Source organism: Ambystoma mexicanum, chromosome 4q (assembly GCF_040938575.1).
Source record: "Ambystoma mexicanum isolate Mex_15411 chromosome 4q, UKY_AmexF1_1, whole genome shotgun sequence".
Classification (NCBI taxonomy): Eukaryota; Metazoa; Chordata; class Amphibia; order Caudata; family Ambystomatidae; genus Ambystoma; species Ambystoma mexicanum.
Window position 1 is genome coordinate 338,328,862 of NC_090928.1, and position 19,483 is coordinate 338,348,344.

A 19,483-nucleotide genomic window follows, 5' to 3' on the forward strand; every position below is an offset into this window, starting at 1 on the left:
TGTAATTTCTGTAGCCACCATTGATAGGGCAGGAGGAGGAGCAACTGCATCCTGGTCTCCCTGCTCAATATCCGATTCCCATTAATTCTCCTTGTTCTCTTCACCTTCTATCACATCCCCTGGCCTTTCCATGGGCACAGAAGCATACACAGCACTACCATAGTATGACGGTTCTCTTGCTCCTCGTTCAAGTCATGTACCCAGAGCAACACTTTTCTTTTCATGATTCACATGGATGTCCTTGATAACTGACTAATCAAACCTAACAAGGACCTGCCCATGAATCCATTCTTCTCCATATTCGACCTGCCTATTCCCTTCTTCCCTCTCTTCACTTCTGTCCTGCCACAACAGTACTACCTCTTCCTCCGCTAGTCTCAATGCCTCCTCTAAATTTCTCTGCTCTTGATTTTCCATTATCAATCGCAACCTATCCTCAATTTGTAGGAGGTTTGATCCTTCCTTTGTCACCCGTTATTGATCCTTCAGCTAACCTCTGGGTTGGCGGTCTCACTCTCTCTCCCTTCTCTACTCTTAACCTCTCCACTGACCTAATAGTTGGGGGAGTAATTCTGGTTTCAACCGCCTTTCTCAATCTCCCCATGGCTTTAGCCATTGAAGGAGTTACCCTTCAACTTTCCTCAGTATCCCATCTTTCTGAAACCCATAGCTGAATGAGTAGTTACCAATGTCTGTCTCGTGACCACTGGAGTGGCCGCTGGACAAAATGGGTGTTCGAAGCCAGGGTTGGTATATCCCTCTGTGGGCGATAAAGGATAGCACCCATATGGGGGAGGTGCAGAAGGAATCTTCGCATCCTCCTTTCTCTGCCCTTCCTCCACTATCTTAGCACTGTGGGCCTTTACGCCCTTCTCATACATCTGCCATAATTCTAACAAATTTAAATGTATCTCTAATTTTGATCCGTTATGCCTAGGAACTAAGAAGGTATGCAAGTTTTCCAGCATCCCCTAATCATAGGTCCCTTGTCTAGGCCCTGAATTAAGCATTTTACCCTTAGTTTGCGGCCCCCATTCTCGAAGATATTTCAAAATCTTTACCTTATACCCTGGAAGCACATGACACAAGTGATCAAGTGGCTTCTCCATGCTCCAAACCAACTTAACTTTAACAATCTTACTCACCCAAAAATCTAAACATGCAAGCCGAACCCGTGGCACAACATTTCAACCCAAAAAAACACCTTTTCCCTTCTCCACAGCCACTCACCTTGTCCGTTTTCACTGCAATCACCTCACTAGCTATTCACTTATAAATGTACTTCGCACTCCTACACAGAAGACATCATATTAAAAACACAATGCCGGCCCAAATCCTTTTTACTTCTTCTTTATCTCTTCATCTCTTTTACAACATTTTCGAGTACAATGTTGTCTATTTCCGACTACAGAAAGATACCCTTTGACAAACCAAGAAAAGAAAAAAACTAGGTAAAAAAAATAATATATTGCTGCGGTGGGGTTGTGAAAACAAAATCAAAATATCGAGGCTGAGTACCCCAAAAGGAAATACACCGAACACGGGTTACAAAGGAACATACAAAGATCTTTAATTTATACTGAATCAGTTACAAAGAACAGAACAAAATCAGATAGCTATCGGCCCTCAGTGCAACACAGCGAACTCCAGCGTGGTTCGGTGTATTCAGTGAGAGACGCTGTACATTAGAATTTGTTGCTCTTTTATACCATTTGCAAACACAATGTCCAACCCTACTTTGGGGGAATATTCACTGATCTAGGGTTCATGCCGAGTTTGCATATCCACATGTAACTAGTTTGCCTTTAATACATACGTCAACAAGCCTACACGGCAACTGTGTATTTTGAGATTTCCCATGCAGGTCTTCTAAAACATTAATACAATGTAGCTAAACAAGTGTTCTTAGTTCAGTATTTGAACACATTGTTCTTAACATATGCTCGCGGATTAGTTTAATTGACGCGAGTAATCCTTTACACACAGGTCAACGAACGACAAGGTCTCAGTTCACGACCTCAACAATTGGCCTGCAGGCAAGTTACATATTAATTACACGCATTGGTCAAGACGGCCATGTTATATTTGGAATGACATTGTCCACCATTTTAACTTACAGGGTGACTTTACAAAGCGGACCTAAAATGTCAGATTGACCTAAAATGGCGGCATACATTGATTTTAAGGTGAGGACCTTGCAACACGGATTTCTTCGCAAGTGCCTTACAAGCAGCTTGGCGTAGGCCAATATACATATATTAATTGAAATAGGAGGCACAATATAATTTCTCATTTGACAGGGTGAGGGCTCCAGCCGCCCAGACAAGCAAAATGAAGGATGCCAAGGCAAACTCCACAAAGGTATTTACAGCAGGGCTTACAATTAAGATGCAACGTCACTAATCAATGCCACTGGTCCCACCATATAAGTGCCACAACAGGTTTGTGTGCACAGGAAACTTCCAGCATCTCGGAAAGCCAGGAGATCACGTTGGGGTAACCAAATGTGAGGGTGGACCTCTGATCTCCTTACTCAAAATAGGCTCACCTTATAAGAAGCAAGTGCACGTTTGTCCATAAAGCAAGTTTATTGTAAACAGATGGCCAGGAGGGGCTAGATGACACCATAGAGTCAAACTAAACCGGTTCTTCTCAAACAACACAAAGTCCATACATGATATACATTTTGCAACAGTTGAAACACACCCACATATTTTATTACAAAGTCAATCCCCCTAACATCATTGGTCAAACCTATACAAAGAAATCCAATCCCCCCAAGTTCCCACATCCTCATTGGATACATTTCACTTAATCATCAACTCCTTTCACATACATTTGCATGAACTCATTAACAGCACACCCCTTTATGAGATATTTCTGTAGTCACTTGTGACATCATTACATATTCACGTATAACATACCTAATTTATTACAAGTTCCATCTAGTCGGGGGACCTCTAACCCCATGTCCTGATGCACATGACTTTACAAGGACACTTCAACAATATGGGAACGGAGAGAAACAAACAGTTTCCCTTTGAACCGATGCTAGCCATTTTATCTGCCCAGACTTGCTGGCATCCCTGGGATCTCCCATTACACGCTAATCTATAACGACTACCATTTCAGCATGCATGGCCTCTGGCCCCATCCTGTTAATTTCTGAGAACCTGATTGCCACCCATAAACCATTGACAAACTCTGCCCTTAATCACCCCTTGTGCCATGTTTATTGCCCGGCCTCAAGTCATTCATACCAGGTGGCCGAACTTCCATGGTCATGGAATAACAAACTCCCATGTACTCAGGAAGATTACATCTCCTCTCCACAAAAGCACCAAGAAATAAACCCTTGCCCGCCTGCAACTGACCGTTTGATGTTATTGCAGCTGCCTGAAGGTAGTTAGCCACCTTCCCCATCCTTCGTACTCGATCAACCAGCTTTCCAAGTTGCACAGAGTTTATCTCACATCCCCACGTTTCTGTGGCCTACACAAACCCCAGCTATGAGAGACCCGTGGTATACAAATGTGTGTATTCGCCATGTAACAATTGTTCCCCAACTGTCCAAAAACACATTTCCCTGATCCCCCTTATGTCTGTACATGTGTGTTTAAGACTACCATGTCCCCTCACAGTGGCTTCTCTGCCCACAAATCTGCCTTCTCGCGTGCGCGTATGAAGCTCCTCGCTTCACATCTTGTTGCACGTATAATGTTCACATTGTATCAGCAGACTTGTCATTATGTTTCTATGCATATGTAAATCTAAAATGGATTAACTATATGCAAAATAATGCTAATAGTAACACTCATTTCATTTCAATTACCTACACTAGATATGTGCTAACTCATAATATTACGTTAACATTGCGGTCACCAATATGGTGCGCGCAACGCAAACCCTTCTTTCTCATTGAAGCCTTTATCGACCACTCCAACAAGCTTGCTTATCTGATGAGCCATTGGCCCTCATTACGACCCTGGCGGAGGTCCATGGTCAATTTGCACCATGGACCATGGCGCAGAGCTGCCAACTCCGCCATGGGGGTTGGCGGACTTACCACCCCATTCCGACCTTGGCGGGGCGGTAAGTCCCCAATCCCCATTTACCCTTCCCCATTCCCATTTTTGCCCCATAGGGTATAATGGGAGTGGGGAAGGCGTTAATTACGCCACCGTAAATTACGGTGGCGTAATTAACAACAGGTCCCGTAGCGCCATGGATTTTTCCGCCAGGAAAAACCAGGCGAGAAAACCGCCATGGCGCTACGGGAACTCGTAGTAAGGCGGAAGGGTACGCCATGCATTACGCTGGCGTAAAACCCTTTCCGCCAGGGTCGTAATGAGGGCCATTGAGTTCTTAATTCTGTTCCTATTCTTTCCATTTTATGTATTCCATGCAAAGTGAAGATTACATAAAAGGAACTTACCTTAGGACTTACTGCAATCTTACTTGACAATTCACTGTTATTTCCTATAAATCTGCAGATTTCAACTTGCAACAGGTTGGACTTGTTTAGAGGCCTGCATCTGTTGCCTGGCCCACGTGCAATGCAGGAGCAGTAGCCAGCTGCAGGTCCTACCACCCAACACTGAAGACCCACCACCTATGGAGAAATTTAAGAGTTAACGTAAGGCTAGATTTTATTGCTAATCAATATTCCATATTTGCTGAAGGGAACCAGTGTATCATGATTGCCTGATCAATGAGCGGATTGTCAAGGACCACAGGGACAGATATTGTTTCCAACATGTGCAAGTAGTGTGAAGGTAACCTACTTTTGCATGTATAGCAGCACAAATCATAGTTGGATGCTGCTTCTCGTATGGCTTTGAAAGAGTAGGAGTTGGAGCTGCTTGTAAGAGAGCTACATCTGCCCTGAGACAGAGGAGCCTAGAGAATTTAGTGGCAGCACTTGTGTTTCTACAGTTTGCAATTCTAAAAATGTTGTAGCCATAGAGGAGCAGAGCAATGATAATGGTAAATAGAGTGCCACATCAGGGCACAAATAGTTTGGCACCTCAGAGCTCCTAATCCCTTGACATCTACAGGAAAATTATGACATCGGCATGCAATGGATTGAGAGTGCACCTAACATTCTAAGTGGCTATGTTGGTGAAGTTGGAGCTCAGGCAAAAATAGTCCCCACAAAGGAGTGCAACACAGCAAGACCCAATGATGAATGAAAATCAAATTCCAAGTGACTGAAAGTAATGACGTTAAAATAGATATGTCTTTATCTCCAACTGGTGGTAGTGTAACCCCATGTCATTTGTTAGGCTCTGAATGCTATTTACTATTGTGATTGTGAGGAAACAGACACACATGGTCACCTTATTTTGCAGTTATTAAGCTCTCAGCTCTCTGGTTCCAGGTGTGAAGTCCTGCCACCTGCCTACTGGTTGGGTAGTCCCGAAATGTGGTGGACAGGATTTAACTGTCCCTCCCAGCAGAATTGGCAGTAGTAAAATGTGCTACACATATGAACGGCACATTTTTCACGTCAAGTAGCTACAATAGGGCAGATGCCACAGCAAAAGAAGCAGCATATCCTCCACTACATACAACACTTTTTATGCCCATTGCATTGTCCAAGTGGTAGATTTACAGAGCAGTTTGCCCCAACAAGAGAAGGAGTTATGTAAAAAGAGGGGCTGCTCACTGTCACCCACAGAGACAGAACAGTACAAGGATACCAATGATACCCCAAGGGCTGCTCAAAACAGCATTGGATCCGTTGCATTAACCAGCACATCACTCAAAAGAGCATATTGCTGCAGAGATTAATGAACAATGGTTCATGCCCAATTTACAGTAATTGGTAACTGTGTTTGTTTGTAAACAATTGCATGACATGCCAGAGGTTCACAGCAGGTCACACACTCAAAACAGTGAAAGTGGCATTGCCACGCCCAGAGGGACACTTTTGGCATTTGCATATTGGCCATGTCAACATGCAGGATTGATGCAGCTCTTACAGGTACATGGTCGTTGTTGCAAGTCCTTTTTCACATTTGCTTGAGACTAGCCCATGTGCTCATAATGATGCCAAATCTAGAGACAAATTTCTAGTACATGAAGTATTCATCAAGCAGGGAATATACAAAGTGTTGAGGTTCGAGAATGGACTGCAATTTACCTATGATGTTTTAAAGGAGATCACCTCCTTACTGGGCATCAAGCACTGTGTACCATCCCCAAGCTAACTGACTTTTTGAGCAGCTCAATGGCCTGCTTAAAGATTGCATTGCCACCAAGTTGTCAGACACACTTGATAAGAACTGGCTCTATTGCCTGTCCTTTGCTTTGTTTGCACTATGCAATTCCCCTGGTGTGGATGACGATTTGACACTGCACAGAATTGTCACTGGCAGACGAATGCATGCGTCTCTAACTCCTGCATGTACAATTTCAGATGGTAATAGTGTGGTGCAGCTCCTGGGGGAAGAATTCAAGGTGTATTTAAATGAGCTCACAGAATCTTTATAAAATACAATTCATGTCAGGTTCAACCATATTAAGGCAGGCCTGGCAGCCCATTATCAAGTACAGACACTTCATCAGCCAAAGAGCCTTTCCCAGCACAGTCTCCTCTTTATCCTGGCAACAAGGTCTTGTTTCAGAACTTCACAATATGCTGGACGGAGCCACGTTTTACTGGACCCTACACTGTGATGTATTGCACTCCAACAGCAGTGAGGGTGGACGAGAGGTGTCCTTGGATTCATCTTATAGACTTCCACTGGGACAAGGCCGGCACTTCCCTTGCAGGAGAAGAGAGGGGGACCAACTGATGGGAAGTATAGCCCTGTTTACTATGACATTTCTATCTTCCTTTCACATTTATAGAAGACCAGTGAGCTGTCCAAAGTAGCCACAGCAAATTGAAGCAGAAGGAAGAGAGAAGGGATTGTATAAGCTAAGTTTTTGTAGTGTCATGTTTTTGATTTTTGGGTTTTATGTTTATTTAGTTTGTAGTTCAAAGGGGACAGTTTACCCCTAGTGGGAGCAATAATGAAGACATGTGCACTAAAAGAGAAGTGTTTAATTCTGAAGTGTTCCAAGATGGCATTCGGGGAGGGCATGGCACTGAGTCTGGTAACGTATGGTATGACCATACAAAGAATGTGGGGTGGCAGAGGGCCAATGACATATGTTAAATTTGCTCTCTTATTCCGCACATTACAGGGACACCCAAGCTCTTTCTCCCTCGTGGTTGAGTTCATTTGGCATTGTGCAAAACAAGGGGTATGTTCCAGGGACACACAGTCACTGTCCAATGAATAAATGAGGGGGAGGAAGTATATGCTGACAATTATATGAAACGTACAAAGATGGTGAATGTAGAGGCCACAAAACACATAATATTAGAATATATAAGAGAGGGGGCAAGAATGGGGGAAGAACTACTTACAACCCACAGCAGGTTAGTGTGCTCTAATGCCACAGGCTATAGTATTCCATAGTGCCACACCAGTGGATTAATGCGCATTGAGTAGTCACTTTTCCATGATGGAGGAGGGGAGAGGGGGATGCTGCAATGTAGGGCAGATGGACAGGTTGGGTTTGAAGAAAATGTGGTAATAAAGATGAACGATAGCTGTCGCATAATTTGAAATGAGCATGTTTACGCTGTAACATGGATAGGTGAGACAAAACAACCTTTACAGATAAGGGAACTCACACACTTCTCTTTTTGTTTTAGTTGCAATGGCTCAATATATTTGGGAACCAACACAGAATGCTGAAAGGTGATGATGTTGCCATCGCTGAGGAGCTGGACTGCAGTTTTAATGGACATATGATGGGCATGCGGGACCCAGGCACATGCCCAGCTTCCTCCAAACTGGGGAGGAATTTGCTCCCTATTGACTTTGCACAGCCCAGCCCTGGTTGTGCCCCGCTCTGAGCTTATTCCATTTGCTGATCACCCTGCACTGTTGAACATAGATTTACACATCAATAAAGCATTGATCAGGGGATGGCTACATGATTCGCCCGATCTTTGAATTTGCTGGCCCCATCTTTTTATTTGCACAGGGTTCACACGAGAGATCTATATTTGGTCAGAGAAATTATTTGATAGACTGGCCGCCACTAGAAATTTGCTTGTTCAGCAAGGCGTCCACATTTTTCTCGTCACTTTTGCTTCCAGATGTCCAAGCAGCAGCGAGCTCCATCTGGGTTCTGATAACCCAATATGAAGCGCTAGAGCTGGTGAATTCAATTTAGAAGGACCTGAATGCAGTAATGGAGGTGCGAAGGGCTGTAAGATTGGTTGCGCTTCAAAACGGGTACATATTAGATTTGTTAACAGCAATGGAGGGGGTGTGTGCAAGAAGATAGGAAGCAGCTGCTGTTCATTATTGCCTGCAAATGATTCAGCCAATGGAACTTTGTCCATGGGTATTGAAGAGCTGCACACTGTGAGAAACATGAAGGTACGTTCACATCTAACCCCCATGGATCTTCTGTTTAGGTGGCCAGCGAAGGGCCATTGCTTTTGGATCCCAACCCTTGGGGTGGGCAAGCAAGGGAGGATAACCTGAATGGAGGGTCCTTGGGGATTGGGAAAAGGATGCCTGTAGACGAGACATGATATCCCCCTTTTCCAACACTGATTTACCCTACTCTCCCTTTTATAGGATATTGACATTCCTATCCTGTCCTACCCTGTGAAAATACACCAGGTACTGGGATGAAGAAGAGTAATGCATAACTCCCTTAGGAAACACCAGTATGGTACTGAGACAAGGAAGACACCCCTTTGAGTAATGCATAACCCCCTTTCAAAACACCAATACAGTACTGAGACGAGGAAGAGGAATATGGAGGAATACTATTACTGAAACCAGACATGTCCCATTAATAGGTTCAGGCAAAGTCAGGCAATTGAGTCTGATACCTTACACCTGCAACCTATTATTGACTGGCAGTGGTATAAAAGGAGAAAGCCCCAAGAGCAAAGAGAATGCGTTGGGAGAGGAGCAGAAAGGAAGCCAAGCTGAACTGTCGTGGAGCAGAAGAAACCAAAAATGCCAAGACACTAGTGAAGCAGAGATAGGTCGTCTGCATGAGCGGCATGAGAGAATCAAATCTCTGGGGAGCTGACAGCAGTAGTGAGAGGAGGCTTTGTGAGCAGGCATTCCTTTACTGGCAGCTTCAGAGTGCTTGTCCTCCTGGGTGGAAAAACGACGCAGGAGTGCCCAAGGGCAAAAACTGTGGAAGTGAAGAAGCAGCAAGAACCCACAGAGTGACCAGTGAGTTTCAGTTCATCAAGAAACCCAGTGCATGAGTGAATGCAAGTGACTGGATAAAGTGTATCGAAGTGGTCGCATGCAGACAGTACGTTGTTGAAAGTGTCTGAACAAAGTCGAGAAGCCTTAACAAGAGAACAGTTGAGTCTAGCAGTGAAAAATGAACTGAAAGATGTGAAGGAGCACAGGAAAGTTCAAGTGTGTGAAACATTGTATAAGACTGACTGCGTATAAAGAAAAACATGTGTTTGAAGAATTCTGAACAATCGGCAAAGCCTTGCAAGTATCAAGGAAGGACATTGTGCAGCAGAAAAGGGGAGCAACATGAAGTGTGAGCAAAATAAGGAAAAGCAATATAAAGTGGAGCCAAAGATAGGTTATTGTTACAAAACAGAAAAAGGAATTAAGAAATACAGAGAACTGAGTAATTGCTGAATGTAAAGCAGAGCCAAAGAAAGACTATTGTTACAATACAAAAAAATGAATAAAGAAAATACAGAGAACTGAGTAATTGCTGAGAAACTTGAGTGAAATACAATGAAGAGAGATTGGGAAGCTAAGGGCATATGGTTGCACGACCTGTAAGGGGTGGACCTTGTGGTCTATCAACTGCGCCTAGATCAGAGGGCCCCAACCAGCTATCTAAGTAATTAATGAGAACAAGAAACCTGCTGTTGAAATGTGTGACAAGAAACTTTGAACTTTGGGAAAAAGAACCCAGAGCCTGTTGAATAGCATGACAAGAAATGTTGAACTTTGGGAAGGAGAACCTAGAGCCCTGTTGAATACTGGAGAACAGTTGTTGAACCTTGTGAATTAAAGTGCTTAAACGTTGGGGAAAGGAATACTGAAAAACCCATAGAACATTGTAAACCAAAAGGCATTTAAAGATTGGGGACGGGAACCCTGAGAAACCTTGTTGAACTTTGTGAACTGATATGCTTTGAACTTGGAGAAGAGAGCCAAAGGAGAGCCTCATCAGAACTCTGTTTTTGCATTTTACTTTTGAACACTATTTTTGTTGAGCAAGAAAATCCCTGCACTGTGTTTAGTTAGATGTGAGGGCAAGTATAGGTTTTGACACAGACCGACGTTTGTTTTGTACTTATGGACTTAGACTTTCCTTAGTTGCATCAGTTGAGGGAAATGCTCAAATTAGAGATAGGGCAAGCTAGGACTTACACCATCCAGATCTTAAATAAAGAGGTTTACTGTTTAAAACTGAAACCTTTGTTGTCTGTGTCATCTCTTGATAATATGTCTGTCTCACAACACACTTCATAAGACTATGATTACAGAAATGAGTACAGCAACACCTGACAAATAGCTCAGCAGCATTAATTCCTGGGTCGCCATGCAGCTGTCCAATTGTTTTTAAGATAACTGTCCCAATCCTCGTTTTGGCACTCATCACCTTTTGTGCATGTCAGCTAGGGAAAGTAATTTGTAAGGGAAGCAAGGAAGGGTGGACATACATGTTGCCCCTGAATATTTATGGGGCAAGGGAAGTGACACTCCACATACGACATACACAAACACAAACATAAATAACTGAATAGGGCACCCCATTAATGTTTATAATGCCACCCCTGAATATAGTTAACTATAAGGCCTTTTAGGTAGATTGTTCAGCTAAGGAGGAGGCTTATATGATATTGGTTTCCCCCCGGAAGAGTATGAGGCACAAGGGGGGAGCTTGCGCAGGTTAACAAGGATATGGATTCCAGTGGATGAGAGTAGAGTGCTGCTGCAAAAGTATGTGTCGACTGATAAATCGATTGAAGGGGGAATGTGTTAAGGGTCCGGGTTCAATGTTGCCAATGGGGGTGCACATATCAGTTGTGCAAGTAACATGGGGGTGTAAAAGTCACGTGGAGGGGTGTCATCAGGTGTGGTGATATCATTGATCGTGGCACAGGCAGTATAGATGTAGTTTGTTAAAACACAGGAGCAGGCTCAGCATGAGAATTCCCACGGGGAAATACAATGGAGGGTGGGTGATTTATTGTAATGATGTGGTAGTTCGCACAGCGCGGCATAGGTGTGGGGGTTCAAAGTCTCTTAGGGGGTAATGTGGCAGGGAGCTTTTCAGCACTCTGTGAATAGTAGAGAAGCCTCATTTTGTAGGCCCAAGTAAGGAAAGCATTTGTACAGACAGCTCATAATAAAGGGCTGCTGGCTTTTGTGATCGAAGTGTGTATTTTTTGAATATTCAGCAGAAAGAGTAGGCAGAAATGTTGCAAGAGTGAAGCTTCCCATGAGAACTCCGTTCCATCTAAGTTGCTCTAAGAGATACTTTCGAGGACAATGTGCGAGGCACCTGAGTGCATGAGAAGAATTGGCAGAGTAATAGAAATCAAATACAGTTAATTAAAATCCAGCCACGGTATGGTACAGTTTTTCAGACTACAGTTGGCAGCAAGGCGTAAGAAGGGAGATGGGGCATCAAATCAATGGGGTAAGGGTTATGGGGTGCACAACAGGGAGCCAATCAGCGGAGGGAGGCTTTGGCGTCCCTAGTGTGTAACAATGTAACGTGTTCTCGCTGATGTCCGTGGGGCACTTCATTGGTCAGACTCAGTGAGAATGTCTCCCCCCGCTTGCCATCTCAAGATGCCAAGTCCAATTAATATGCAGCAGTTTATCCATTTTTATATTGAGAATTGCCAACCAATGTTAAACACATGTTTTTTGATTGATCAGCACAATCACATAATTGCGGGCGTTGTGGAAAGATTTGTGATGTCATAAGGAGTGTTAATATGATTTTGGTCCAAGAAATGGTTCACCCAGTAAAGGTCACGTAGGGTACACATTCCTTTAGGTGTCTGACGTAGTTCCACCAATCAGCTCTTGTGACCTTTCCAATAAATGTAACTAAAATGGTGTATGGTAATTTTGTAATTTGTGTATAAAATGTCCAGCAAATGTTGTCAGCGTCGAGAACTCATTTAATTCAGTTCCGTTCCAAAGGGCTGTCTAAACCGTGTCTCCAAGCTGTTTTGGGTCCAATATATCTGCATCACTTCTTGCTTGGTGTACGCTCCTTTTTTAATAACGTTTTCTTCCTTGGGATTACTTTTGACGGTGGTCCCCTGGTACAGGAGAAGGGTGGTTTTAGGTCACTATGGACTCCTGCCATGAGGAGGTGCAGTCATGAACTATGCGACCTTCGTGTGCGATTTCTGGATGACTTCCAAATCCACAGAGGGGTGTGCAAAATGACAAAGCAATGTACAGTTCTTGTGTGGTGGTGCAGCTCTCCCAGCCGGCACACATCCTCATGGTTGAGAGCCATTCTGAGAACAGTCTGCATGCAAACTTTAAAGTGCATTCTTCCCCCCGGACATAAACTCTCAGGTATTACTATAGCTGCAAAAACATACTAGCTCCATTTTATATATTTTATGTGAGCCAGTAATATAGTCAAATGTTGGGAGTGCGGTATTGTCAGATGCGTCAGTATTGGTAACCTCGATCCATCACACCCCTTCACGCTCCACCTCGTGACTTCCATCTGCCCACCATGCACCCTGGGCATCCTGCACAGAATTGCGGCTCTTCCGCCACACTACTAATCTTGACAAACATACTGAACCGTCTACAACAAATAGATCATGAAATAAGCGCTCGCCTTAGACATCTGCATGGAACCTGCAATCACAGCTTTCCATTATGGTCGAGCTGAAGCAGGATAATCCGAAATTAAGCACTATGTAAAAAGTTGGGCCTTAATTGGACCACAGGAGAATATGCTGGGCTAAAGTTTTTATGCATTTTATACTCCACTGAATCTGTGGGGGTTAGGTTCACAAGCATGAAAATGGATTGCCATCCAGAAATAGAAGTAATATGTACATTGATCCAAAAATACGGTTAAAGGAAGAAAGACCAATCCACACACAGGCTGATGTCTTAAAATGTTTATAAATGATATCTAATGTGATGTGAAGTAAGTTTAACTGAAGATGTAAATTATCAACTGCTAATCATTCCCTCAATAAATTGCTCTTCGCATTGCAATCTGTTTGGATTTATATTTCCTGGAAGGAGTGAGGCCATAAACATGTAATTCGTTTTATTGCTGGCTATGAAGGGATATGACGACAGAACTAAATCACATTTATTTAACTTCTCAAATAATGTACAATGCTAAGAATCCATTTGAAGCTGATAAGGCTGCTCAGACCGGCGAGTGAGGGATTATCTCAATTGGTTACGATTGCTTTCCTAGGGAATTCAATTTAGATTTAAATTAAATGCTGCTGTAAAATAATATCCTTCTGTAAATGGGTTTATGCTGTGTTGGCACCCTTGGCACAGTCAGGTCAACTTGTTGGGATGATGTAAAGCCATGGTACTAAACTGTGCTTGGTTTTGAATAACCGGCAACACACCCTGAAGAACTTTGCAAACAAGTTTTGTAATTTGATATTCTGCTCCTTTATCAGCATTACAAGTAGCAAGAGTTATGATACCATGTGAGCATACAAAATGATATCCAAATATCTGTATAAAAGCCTTGAAGTAATGTTCTTATTACAGGCTACTTGTGACATCACAACTGACCTCTGATATGAAAATAAATCGCAACTGCTCCGTAATCAGTTATTATGTTTTGACGTCACAATTCCTCCTGCTTGAGCCAGCTGAGAGAATTTCTGCCGTCACTGCAGCACTTAATTAAAGCCATGAAACATTCCTTGCTTGCAGAGTAGCTTTCTGTGACACATTGAAGCTGGTAACTGACAAGGAACTGCTTTTAAAAGCATGTTTGTGATCTTAGTATTATTTTATCCATTTTCTTATTGTGTGTAAATAGTGACTGTGCATCCGTGAGTTTAAGATACTATTTAAATGCCTGTGATAATTACAGGGCCTGCGGTAGCAGCCCTGCAGTTATAATTAAATTGCTCAACTCATATGAAGAAAACTTTTTCGGCAGCTTATAAGCTGTGGGATGTTTTTATCCACGCATCCAAGCCCTACCTCAAAACTGTGCAGTACTGACATGGAAAACATCATGATGGCCAGAGCTTCCCAGAAAATGCCCAGGGAAAGGCATGAAGAATAGGCTGCCACCCATTTTTGCCGATGTTATGGGCACAGAAGCGCACTGCCTAAAACCACCATTGGACTACCCACACAGTAGCCTGAAACCATTGGGAATGGCAATGCTGATTGCCAAAAGCAACCTAGAATTGTGGGGAATTCATTTTCTTAAATCCCAAAAATGGGTGCATTACCAGTACTCACCACTATAAGAAAGCCGGCGGTTTAAAACAACACCAGACTTTTTTCTCTTTTTGTGTAAAACTGAATAAATGAACCCAAAGCAGGCCAAAGAAAGACTTACTGAGAGGTGGATCCAATGTAAAGTTATATTCTGAAGTGACTTGAAGGTTTATAACAAGACTGGCTGAGCTGTGGATTTCAGCGGTTTAAGTAAATTTGGACTGAAAGACACTAAAAAACCTAAATGTTTAAAAGAAATGAGTGACCTACTTTTGAGTGTCACATAGGTTGCAATTGTTTAAATGTCATAGTTTTAAACTTAGAATCAGAATTCTAGCTGCATATGTAAAAATGGTTAGTTTTATTTGAATGCAGAAAACTGGGTAACTAAAAGTGACATTAGCTGGGGCCTGGCTTAAGGAACTGAATTCTGCCCACCAGCTACCCCCGACAGGAGTTGAGACTTGCACAACTGCTGTGTTCCCAGGCCTAGCTGCCTTTTTGCTGTTCCCACCAAAAGGGATATGACACTTCTCTGATTGGACTATCAAGGGACTGCTAGAGACTAAACATAGGACCCAGGCAGAGGGTTTATTGAAGTGGCCATAAATGGCTTCCTCTTGAACAATGGGCCTTCCAGGGCCCAGGCAAATGTTTTATTATGGGAGTCGTAAATGTGGCTTCCTCCTGGAAGGAAAGGGGAGGAGCACTGCATGTGAGAGCAAGCTGGCTTGGCAGAACTGGAAAAACCAGAAATTCAACCTTGTGCTGGGGGGAAACCACACCCCTTTGGAGCCAGAATATGGTTTTAGAAAAAGATGAATAACTCATAGTACGGACTTCTCATAATTATTTAAATGATACCATAATTCTTGTGATTTTTCTGCCCACATTTTAAGAGGTTTTTAGAACCGGTGGCATGATCTGGGGGCAAACTAGCAGTTAAGAGGGTATTACTTAAAATGTATGCATGTTAAAAGTCTGATACTTCATCAATTAATGCCTGCATGCCTTGCACACATTTGGGTACATTTGAGTAAGAATCTGATATTGGTAACCTGACCAAAAAGTGAAATATGTTGCCATTTCTCAATGCAAGCTCCCAGGAAGAGCAGATTTGGACAGGGTATACCTCCTGTGATATGTGATGGGTGCATGTAATTTTAAACAAATGTGTACCTGTGCAAATATGTCTTTTGGGTCAAAATATAGATTGTGTGTAATTTGACAGGGGTGGGTTCTCTGTATCATAAACAGACCTCATCATGATGACACTTCATTTCATTCCCCCAATCAAGGGGAAGAGGATGAAGTGGCCAATGACAAGTGGAGAGGGGTAGGGCCTAGGAAGCTAGCCTCTCCACCCATTTCAAAACACATAAAAGCAGACAGTCAGGACAGATAGGGACATTCAATTCCATTTGCTGCGGAGCATGCTGCCGGACCATACAACATCCAGAGATCCAGACTTCAAATCCATCAATCTCCAGAATCCAGAGAGGCTAGACCAGCAGAGCAGAGCTGACCCAGACCACTGTTAGCAGAACCAGAGAGCTGACCCAGATCACTGTGAAGTGCCGAGACCAGACCAGAGTCCAGTCTAAAACCTGACCAGATCCGTGGCGAGGCCTAATTCAAAAATATATTGTGAGTACCTAGCAGAACTGTGCAGAACCAATCTCTTAGTTAAAATAATATAATTCAATCTATTTTAATCTAAGTAGAACTGCCTAAAAGCTGTCACCTGTCATTTCTAGCTGCTAGCTGTCACTTGTCACTTTGAACTTTTAAAATTTCAAATCTGAAAAACGACCTTTACCATATCGCTCATATCTCCGTGACCATTGGTCTTAGAGACTTGCAGTAACTTTCCTCTGAAAGCTGGGAATCCTGGCTTTTCAACGAACCTAGAACCGCATTCCTATTCCATACACTATTGCCGCAATCGCGAAAAACGCACTCACGAATTTTACCGCGATTTGCAAATTTCTCCACGTGTGAAAACCGCAGCTTCATTGCTTTCCTTGCTAAAAATTCGTTTGCCTCTTAAGAACCATCCCTGAATCATTGCTAGAGTGAGCCTGGACTAATATTAACTTGATACCACTCACCCTGAACCTCTAGAGGGAATTAAAAGCATTTTAGCATATTTTTCACTTCAGTGCCAGCACATATAAAAGCATTTTGGGCCTGTGTTTCAAACTTCTGTAGTCTAAGCTTGCTGGGGTGAACTGAATTACATTTGATTGCATTTCTGAGAACTTTTTCCTTCCATTTCCTTGCATTGCATAAAGGGGGGAGGGGATTGCCAGAGAAAAGTGATTACATTGTCTTTTGCTGAAATCCTATCAAGTTAATTTCTGTATTCCATTTTCATTCAACATTGCATTCCCTTGAACCCTATAAAGCATTCTCTACCACATTATTCTTCTGTCCCTATTTACCAGTGTTGCTATCTTATCCATCCTATAACCACTCGTCATTGATTATAAAGACGTGTGCTAGTGCCGGACTATCCATTATTGATTACTGCTCAGATTAAGTGTGATATTCAATTATTAATTTATTATAAAGTGTGATATATATATCTATTGTTTAAATTATCAAATAAACCTTTTAAACTTGCAAAACAGAACTACTTCTTGGCTCAGTGGGGTCAGGGGGATTCCAAGAGAGGGGTGTTATATAGGGGTAGTCATCCAGAACGCATGAACTGGACATAAAGATATATCAATAAGGGTTTCCATTCAGTATCCCAGACTAGGCATTGACTTAGCTGTAGTGTTGAATTGAATCCTCTTACAAATTGGGGGCTCGAGCGGGACGTTTGGGTTAGATCTATCACTTGTGCAGATTAATACAGTGTGCCAGCTGACCAGATACACATATCCGGTCGGATCACCACGCTGTGTTACGCTGTAAAGCACTCCTCAAAGGAACGCTCTAAGGAAAAGGTCTGTTTTGCAAAAATAAAATACAAACTTCTGTAAGTCAGGAAGGAACTCAAATTCCAGAATGACGACCTTGGTAGATATGAAAATAGCCAGAGAGCACTTCTTACATAAGCTATTTGTGAGAGGTGAGTGGAATCATCAGGACCAGACGGTCTGGTTGCAAGCAATCGCACCCCAGATCACGGAAACAGGGTCGGAACAATGGAGAGACCAGGGTCCCTTACATGTGGCCCTGAGTGAACTATATATGTCCTCTAAGGCCAAGGATGAGCACAGCAAGATTGCCAGGGTAGCGGCATATTTATATTTACATATGGGAGCCATGCAGGACAAATGTGCTGAAGGCCAAGATCTGGCGAGTAGGCAACTGCTGGCATTACAGAAGGCCCAATCTGATCTGGACTCTTCTGAGCAGAGGCTGCAGAGGAGCCAGGAGTCAGAAAATGATAGTAGGCAGTATATCATTAAAATAAAAGAGGACATGGATATACTGCAACAGGAAAAGGCTGACCAGGATACTAGATTTCTGGCCCTGCAGAAGGAGCACCAAGACAGTTTGGACTCCTTACTGCAGAGCCAGAAAAAGCTGGAGCAACAATTAGACTTTAACAGGGCATGCACGGAGCAGGTAGCCACCCTGCAAAGTCATCTAGATAGAATGAAGGCAGAGAGCAACAAGCTGATTTTGAAAGACCTGGATACCCAGGCAGAGTTTGACCAGGAGCGCCAGAAAGCTGGTGCCTTCCAAAGGCAAAGGGATGACCTGGCGGCACAGATGCAGGCTCTTAGTCAGGAAAGGGATACCTTAGGCCAGGAAGTCTGCCACTTAAAAAGGAAAATGGAAGAAAATCACCTGGCCCTCCAGGGACTGGGTGACCTCCAAAAAGAACACCATAACTTGTTAGAGCACACCAGGAAGGTGGAGGATGCTCTGGCAAGAAAGGAGCAGGCCAATAGGTACACAGCTCAGGAGGTAACCCTCCTGCAGCAAAGACTGGCCCAGTGCTCCAGGACCAATCAGGAAACGCAGAGAGAGAATGAGGCTCTCTGCCAGCACAATGATAGGCTCCAACAACAGGTAGCGATGCAGGAGAGACTGATAGAGTCTAGTAAGGCCTTAACTGAGGAACTGAAGGCGCAGGCTCTTGCATTGCAACAGGGAGCAGGGGCGGATAGAGACCAGGTTCGCTGGGAAAGGGAAACTCCTGAGCATAACCTCAGGAGCCCTAGTACCAGAGGCCTTTATCTCTCTCAGTCCCTGGACTCTGCCACCCCCATGTCCCCTGGCGCACATGAGCACCGGGCCACAGGGATGGCAGATTACTATCCAGCCAGAAGCATGGGGCTCATAGGCCAGTACCTCCCAGGAATGGATGGGCGGGCATCCGGGTATGGGCACCCAAGCACAGTGCAATTTGATGGGGAACCCCAGGAGAGTAGGCCCATTAAGGGCATCCTGAAAACCTCTGCCCAGTTAGGTCAGTGGGGGGGTACCCATCAAATCCTGGCAGCAAGGAGGGATCTGAAGACTCCTCTGAGCGGTACAGGACACAGGAGACCAGGTCCCCACATTCTGCCAGCCATTCCCAGGCTCGCAGACTCCGGGAAAACCTGGAAGAACAGACGGGAACCTCTGGGAGCAGTGCCTCTGAGTCAGAAGATGAATGGACCAGGGTTACCCGGACCAAAAGGGCCAATAAGACAAAAAGAGCCTTGCTTAAGGACCCCTTAAAGCAGATTAAGGCAATCAGGAGCGTCATCACGCCTTATCATAAGAACGCCAAGTATTCTGTTTGGGAGCACTTAGAGTTGTTTGAGCAAATGATGGAGACTTTCCATTTGAAGGACAGCCAAAGCTGTATCCAATATGTAAAGTGGACATTCTCCCCAGAGTACTCCAGTTTCTTTGCAGGGCTGGAGGACCAAAATCATTCCAGGTGGTCCACCTATAGGGTGGCCATATTAAAACATTTTTCTGTTCACAGAAATCCCCAAGAGGCTCGCAAGGCAGCCTACAATTTACAATGTGGG